Source organism: Dendrobates tinctorius, unplaced genomic scaffold (assembly GCF_039654945.1).
Source record: "Dendrobates tinctorius isolate UK_male_01 unplaced genomic scaffold, ASM3965494v1 ptg000149l, whole genome shotgun sequence".
In the NCBI taxonomy this organism is placed as follows: domain Eukaryota; kingdom Metazoa; phylum Chordata; class Amphibia; order Anura; family Dendrobatidae; genus Dendrobates; species Dendrobates tinctorius.
Window position 1 is genome coordinate 573655 of NW_027361816.1, and position 7126 is coordinate 580780.

The following is a 7126-nucleotide window of genomic DNA, read 5'->3' on the forward strand; positions in this document are numbered from 1 at the left end:
TGTTTCCACAGATTTTTTTAACCCCTTTACCCCCCAAGGGTGGTTTGCACGTTCATGACCGGGCCAATTTTTACCATTCTGACCACTATCCTTTATGAGGTAATAACTCTGAAACACTTCCATGGATTCTGGTGATTCTGACATTGTTTTTTAGTGACATATTGTACTTCATGTTAGTGGTAAAATTTCATTGATATGACTTGCGTTTATTTGTGAAAAAAAACGGAAATTTGGCAAAAATTTTGAAAATTTCGCAATTTTGAATTTTTATGCCCTTAAATCACAGAGATTTGCCACACAAAAACTTAATAAATAACATTTCCCATATGTTTACTTTACATCAGCACAATTTTGGAACCAAAATTTTTTTGTTAGGAAGTTATAAGGGTTAAAAGTTGACCAGCGATTTCTCATTTTTGCAACACCATTTTATCTTTACAGACCACATCACATTTGAAGTCACTTTGAGGAGTCTGTATGATAGAAAATACCCAAAAGTGACACCATTCTAAAAACTGCACCCCTCAAGGTGCTCAAAACCACATTCAAGAAGTTTATTAACCCTTCAGGTGCTTCACAGGAATTTTTTGAAGGTTTAAAGAAAAAAATGAACATTTAACTTTTTTTCACAAAAAAATTAATTTAGGTCCAATTTTTTTTATTTTACCAAGAGTAACATGAAAAATTGGAATGCAAAAGTTATTGTGCAATTTGTCCTGAGTACGCTGATACCTGATATGTGGGAGGGAACCACTGTTTCGGCGCATGGCAGAGCTCAGAAGAGAAGGAGCGCCGTTTGACTTTTTAAATGCAAAATTGGCTGGAATTCAGATCGGATGCCATGTCGCGTTTGGAAAGCCCCTGATGTGGCAAAACAGTGAAAATCTCCCACAAATGACACCATTTTGGAAACTAGACCCCCAAGGAAATTATCTAGATATGTGGTGAGAACTTTGAACCCACAAGGGCTTCACAGAAGTTTTTAACGTACAGCCGTACAATTAAAAATCATATTTTTTCCACAAAAATGATCTTTTCACCCTCAATTTTCATTTTTCCAAGGGTAACAGGACCTCAAAAGGTATTTTGCAATTTGTCCTGAGTATGCTGATATCCCATATGTGGGGGTAAACCACTATTTGGGCGCATGGAAGAGCTCGGAAGGGAAGCAGCGCCATTTGACTTTTATGGCTGGAATTGAGATCGGACGCCATGTCGCGTTTGGAAAGCCCCTGATGTGCCAAAATAGTGGAAACCCCCCCACAAATGACACCATCTTGGAAACTAGACCCCCCCCCAAGGAACTTATCTAGATGTGTGGTAAAAACTTTGAACCGCCCAGGGCTTCACAGAAGTTTATAACGCCCAGGCGTGAAAATAAAAAAATCATATTTTTTCCACAAACATGATCTTTTAGTCCCCAATTTTTTTATTTTCCCAAAAGTAACAGGAGAAATTGGACCCCAAAAGTTGTACTGAGTACACTCATACCCCATATGTGGGAGAAAACTACTGTATGGGCACACGGCGGGGCTCGGAAGGGAAGTAGTGACGTTTTGGAATGCAGACTTTGATGGAATGGTCTGCGGGTGTCATGTGCGTTTGGAGAGCCCCTGATGTACCTAAACAGTGGAAACCCCCCACAAATGACCCCATTTTGGAAACTAGACCCCCTAAGGAACTTATCTAGATGTGTGGTGAACACTTTGAACCCCCAGTGCTTGACAGAAGTTTATAACGCCCGGGCATGAAAAGAACAAAATCATATTTTTTCCACAAACATGATCTTTTAGTCTCCATTTTTTTATTTTCCCAAGGGTAACAGGAGAAATTGGACCCCAAAAGTTGTTGTCCAATTTGTCCTGAGTACACTGATACCCGATATGTGGGAGGAAACTACTGTATGGGCACTTGTCAGGGCTTGGAAGGGAAATAGTGATGTTTTGGAATGCAGATTTTGATGGAATGGTCTGCGGGTGTCATGTCGCGTTTGGAGAGCCTCTGATGTGCCTAAACTGTTGAAATCCCCCACAAGTGACCCCAATTTGGAAACTAGATCCCCTAAGGAACTTATCTAGATGTGTGGTGAGCACTCTGAACCCCCAAGTGCTTCACAGAAGTTTATACCGCCCGGGCATGAAAATAAAAAAATCATATTTTTTTCCCACAAAAATGATATTTTTGCCCCCAAGTTATGTTCCTAAGGGTAACAGGAGAAATTGGACCCCAAAAGTTGTTTTGCAATTTGTCCTGAGTAGGCTGATACCCCATATGTGGGGGTAAAACACTGTTTGGGCGCATGGCAGAGCTTGGAAGGGAAGGAGCACAATTTGACTTTTTCAACGCAGAATTGGCTGGAATTGAGATCAGACGCCATGTTGTGTTTGGAGAGCACCTGATGTGCCCAAACAGTGGAAACCCCCAATTCTAACTCCAACCCTAGCCCTAACCCTAGCCCTAACCCTGACTCTAACCCTAGTCCTAACCCTATCCCTAATGGGAAAATGGAAATAAATACATTTTTTTTAATTTTATTATTTTTCTCTAACTAAGGGGGTGATAAAGGGGGGTTTGATTTACTATTTATGGCGGGTTTTTATGTTTGGCAGCTGTCACACGCTAATTTTTCCATATTTTGACCCACCGAGTCATGTGACGTCTTATTTTTTGCGGGACGAGTTGACGTTTTTCTTGGTACCATTTATAGGTATGTGACATTTTTTGATAGCTTGTTATTCCAATTTTTGGGACGCAGAATGAACAAAAACCAGCATTACATGAATTTCTTTTGGGGGATGCGTTTACACCGTTCCGTGTGTGGTAAAATTGATAAAGCGGTTTAATTCCTCGGGTCAGTAAAATTACAGCGATACCTTATTTATGTCTTTTTTTATGTTTTGGCGCTTTTATGCAATGAAAATTTTATATAAAAAACACAGGTATTACATACCTGGTAATGTGTTTTTTCATGAGACATGACGGCACCACGAGAGAGGGGATCCGCCCAGCGAGGACAGGAAACCTTCAAGATAAAAGGGGCAGCTCCTCTCTCCGCATCAGTTGTTTTACAGATCACGAGAGTAACTCTGCAGGTTAGTGTACACATAAATAATACATCCTTTACACTACTAAATTTCCAACACCAAGGGAGTGTATAATGCTAATAATGCACCCAACTAATGATGTGATCAATAGGGAGGAAATATAAGGGTGCCGTCATGTCTCATGAAAAAACACATTACCAGGTATGTAATACCCGTGTTTTTCCATTATACATGATGGCACCACGAGAGAGTTACAGAGATTTGTATTCTCTTTAGGGAGGGATCACTGCTTGTAACACTCTTCTCCCAAATGTGAGATCAGAGGTAGCAGATAGATCTAATCTGTAATGTTTGAAAAAGGCAGACGGAGAGGACCAAGTGGCCGCCTTACAGATTTGGTCGATGGAGGCGTCAGCTCTCTCCGCCCAGGACGTCGCCATGGCCCTCGTGGAGTGGACTTTTAGGCCCACTGCACTACTATACGCTAACATGATGGCCTCTCTCACCCATCTAGCTATAGTCTGCTTAGAGGCTTTAAGGCCTTTTCTTGCCCCCTGGTATGAGACAAATAAGGCCCTTTGTTTTCTCCAAGGTTTTGTCATCTCTAAACACTGTAGGATACATCTCCTAACGTCTAAGCAATGAAGTCTCTCCTTCTGGTTACCGGGGTTAGGACAAAAGGATGGTAGGACTATCTCCTGAGCCCTGTGGAATTTTGACACTACCTTAGGGAGGTATGCTGGGTCTAATTTTAACACAACTCTATTGTCCATGACCTAACTGTATGGCGGGTCTGCTGATGCGTGTAAGTCCCCAACCCTACGGGCTGATGTGACTGCCACTAATAAAGCTGTCTTTAAAGTTAACACTTTATCTGATGTCGCGTTTAGTGGTTCAAATGGACTTTCTGTCGGAGATGATAGAACTAAATTTAGATCCCAGGGAGGAGGCATAGGAGATGGGACAGAGTCAGCTCTAGTACAGGCCCGGATAAACCTGGCCACCCATCTATTGTTGCCAGGTCATAGTTGAATAAGGCTGCCAGGGCTGAAACGTGAACTTTGAGGGTGCTGACAGCTAACCCCAACTCTAAACCCTTCTGCAGAAACTCCAGTACTGCCCATATCGGTACTTCTCCCTCCCGTATCAGGCCTGAGGTAGATAAAAATTTTCTCCATATCCTAAATTTTTGTAGTCCCTGGTTTTCTGCTACTGAGTAAGGTGGATATTAACCCCGCTGAGAAACCTTTTTTCTCTAACAGTGACCTTTCAAATTCCAGGCTGTCAAATGCAGCCTGGACTTCGGAGGGTGATTGAAGGGACCCTGTGTTAGCAGGTCGTGGTCCTCTGGGAGCACCCAGGGGCCGTCACCGACATCACTCTCAGCCAGTAGAACCACGGTCTTTTCGGCCAAAAGGGAGCTATCATAATTACTCTGGCTTTGTCCTCCATGATCTTACTCAGAACTGCTGGAATGAGGCATACTGGAAGGAAGGCGTACATGAGACCTGGTGTCCATTTTATCCTGAAGGCGTCTACTGCCAACGGCCTGTCTGCTGGGCTTTTTGAGGCGAAGAGATCTATGATGGGTTTCCTCCACATATGCACAATCTGTTGAGAAATGGACTCTTTTAGGCACCATTCTCCTTGCCTCAGGTGGTTCCTGCTCAGAAAGTCTGCCTTCAGGTTGTCTACGTCTCGAATATGCAGGGCCGATAATGAAAGGAACTGGTGTTCTGCTAGAGTCATGATCCTTTTTGCTATTCGCATCAGGGACCGAGAACGGGTGCCCCCCCTGGTGGTTCACATATGTGACTGCTGTACGGTTGTCTGATAGGACTCTCACATGATGTCCTCTTAGGTGTGTCAACAATCCTTCCAGCGCCCTTTCGATGGCTAGTAGCGCCGACTCGTTTGAGGATAGATTTCTTTCCTCCTGGACCCAGGGATCCTGGAGCCACCGTGTGTCTAAATGGGCTCCCCAGCCCCAAGGACTGGCGTCCGTTGTGACTACTCTGGAGGCTGTGTATGTCCAGGGCACTCCTCTTGGAGAGGACTCTATCTGTAACCATCACTTGAGTGACTGGAGTACAGGGTCCTGGAGGGTGAGCTTCTGCTCTAACTGCCCCTGAAGCCTCAGGTCGTTTTGTAGAACACACCACTGAAGTTCTCTTGTGTGAAACTGGGCCCATTTTACTGCTGGTATGCAGGAAGTTAGGGACCCCAACAATGACATGGCCCTTCTCAGAGTCATTTCTGGCTTTTTTAATGTTGCCATTATTAGATTTTTGATCTCTTCTTTCTCCACCGAGTCCTTTGTTAGGCCCAAAAAATTCTGGATCATTGCTGGTACCAGTTTGGATTTTTTGAGGTTCAGTCGCCAACCCAGGGTCTGTAGTGTCTCCATCACTATTTTGACTTGTTCTTGACAGTAAGAGAAATTTCTTCCCACTATCAAGAAGTCGTCCAGATATGGTATCACCAGAGTGTCTTTTTCACTGAGATGTGCTGTGACCTCTGCAATTAATTTTGTGAAGACTCGGGGGGCTATCGCTACACCAAAGGGCAGAGCCCTGTATTGAAAGTGACGGCACTGAGACCTTATCTGGACCGCCACTCTGAGATATTTGCGGTCTTGTTGCCGGATCGGGACATGATAGTAAGCATCCTTGAGATCCAGGACTGCCATGTAGCACTGAGGACAGAGGAGCTTCACCGCTGACCTTATCGTTTTCATCTTGAATGATGGAACTATCAGATATTTGTTGAGCCCTTTCAAATTTATAATCGTCCTCCAGGAATTGTCTGGCTTTTTTTTATAAGAAATAGGGGGGAGTAAAAACCTTCCTTCTTCTCTTTTTCCGGAATTTCTTCCAGGACATGTTTTTCTAGAAGTGATAATACTTCTCCTTCCAGACTTTCTTGTTTTTCTTGAGATGACTGTACTGGAGTCTGCATGTATCTTCGTGGCGGCCAGTGGTGGAATCTTAATTCCAGACCCTACTATTTGTTGGATCCAGGTCCTGGATGAGATCCTCTCCCAGGCTGGGAGGAAGTGACAGAGCCTTCCCCCCACCTGAGAAGGACCGTCACTGGGAGGGTTTTTTGGCGTCTTTGGAGGGCTTACCTGAAATAGAAGCCTCTCCCACCTCTGGATCGCTTGTCAGAATTATTTCTGTCTCGATCCCTGAACTGCTGTCTTCTGAATTTTCGGCCCTTCTGAAAGGAGCGCCGAAAGGCTTGAAATGGCTGTTTTGGGAAATTCTTCTTTTTGTCGCCGGCTTTCTCCAACACGTCATCCAATGCCGGTCCAAACAGGAAATTTCCCTCACATGGCAGAGCTTCATCTTTGCCTGAGTGTCCCCCGGCCAGCATTTGAGACATACTGCCTGGCGTCCTACATTGGTTAAGGCCGCTGACTTTGCTGCTAGCCTGGCTGAATCTGCTGAAGCCTCCAGAATAGATTATCTGGGTACTCCTTGCTCTAGCTGGTCTTCCAGGTTGTCCACCCATATTTTCAGCAACCTAGCCACACAAGTGGCCGCGATGGCGGGCCTTAGTGCCCCAGCCGAGGCCTCCCAGGCCGTTTTAAGACAATTGTCTGTCTTTCAGTCCAGAGGTTCTTTTAGAGAACCTAAATCCTCAAAGGGTAGGGAGGATTTCCTGGCGACTTTTGATATCGCTACATCAATATCCCAGGACGAGGATGCCTCTTCCTCAAAGGGGTACCACCTTTTTAGGGAATTATCTGGGACTTCTTCTCTGGTTTTTCCCATTCCCGTTTTATGAGTCCTTCCAGTTGTTCATTAATAGGGAAGGCTCTACGTTTTTTCTTTTGTAGTCCACTAAACATGAGTTCCTGAGCTGTTTTTTTTGCTCCCTCATCTACCAGCCCAATGGTAGACCGGATTGCTTTTATAAGCTTATCTGTAGCTTCTACTGGGAATGCGTCTTCCTCGTCAGAACTACTATCTGAATAGCGGGTTTTATCTGAGTCCTCCTCTGACCCTGTGGAGTCCTCCTGAGAGACCACTGAGGGGTTAGATCTATCTCTAGTTTTGCTATCCATATCCGCTGATTGT